Genomic DNA, 756 nt, shown 5'->3' on the forward strand with positions numbered 1-756 from the left:
AGCGGGGCAGGGCGGCGGGCGGGCTCCCACAGGGAGAGGGCACAGGCAGGGAGGCGGGCGGGCTGCCGGGGGAGCGGGCACAGGCAGGGCGGCGGGCGGGCTCCCACAGGGAGAGGGCACAGGCAGGGAGGCGGGCGGGCTCCCACAGGGAGAGGGCACAGGCAGGGCGGCGAGCGGGCTCCCGGCGCGTCCCGGCAGTTCAGCGGCGGGCCGGGAGCGGCTCCCGGCGGGCCGCGGGCTCCCCCCGGCGGCCCGGCCCGGCCCGGCGCAGGGCGGGCCCTCAGGGCCAGCGGAGGGCGGGACCAGCGGCGCGGAGCCCGGGGCGCCCGGCAGGGGGCGGCGGGGAGGGCCCGGACCGGTCTTAGCCACAGCCGGGACAATTAGGGAACGGCGGCTCCATAGCTCAGTGGTTAGAGCACTGGTCTTGTAAACCAGGGGTCGCGAGTTCGATCCTCGCTGGGGCCTCAGGGTTTTGTTTTTATTTTTTCCTCAGAGTGGCACAGTTTTTGACTGCACCCGCGACCAACGAGCCTGATTTTGGGTATTTTGGTGGTGGCGGACTAGAGCATGCGTGCAGGCTCCGGGGGCTTCCTGTTAAAGGAAGCGCTTTGGAAACATGCGTTCTGTAAAACCTGGATGTTAACGTTACCAGCGGCCGCCAAATTAATCCATGGTTGTGCTTCGTGCCGGCAGGGGAGTGGGGGGGAAACAAAAACCTCTTTGGGAAGCAGCGTGGGAATGGCTAAGTAAATATTT

The 756-nt window shown here is 67.9% G+C and overlaps 1 non-coding gene across 1 annotated transcript; it reads left to right on the forward strand.

Moving 5' to 3' along the window:
- Positions 1 to 392: 392 nt before the first annotated feature.
- Positions 393 to 465, forward strand: TRNAT-UGU (transfer RNA threonine (anticodon UGU)). Its single transcript has one exon. It is a non-coding gene; the product is annotated as a tRNA-Thr (tRNA).
- Positions 466 to 756: the final 291 nt, after the last annotated feature.

This window comes from Passer domesticus, chromosome 6 (genome assembly GCF_036417665.1).
Source record: "Passer domesticus isolate bPasDom1 chromosome 6, bPasDom1.hap1, whole genome shotgun sequence".
In the NCBI taxonomy this organism is placed as follows: domain Eukaryota; kingdom Metazoa; phylum Chordata; class Aves; order Passeriformes; family Passeridae; genus Passer; species Passer domesticus.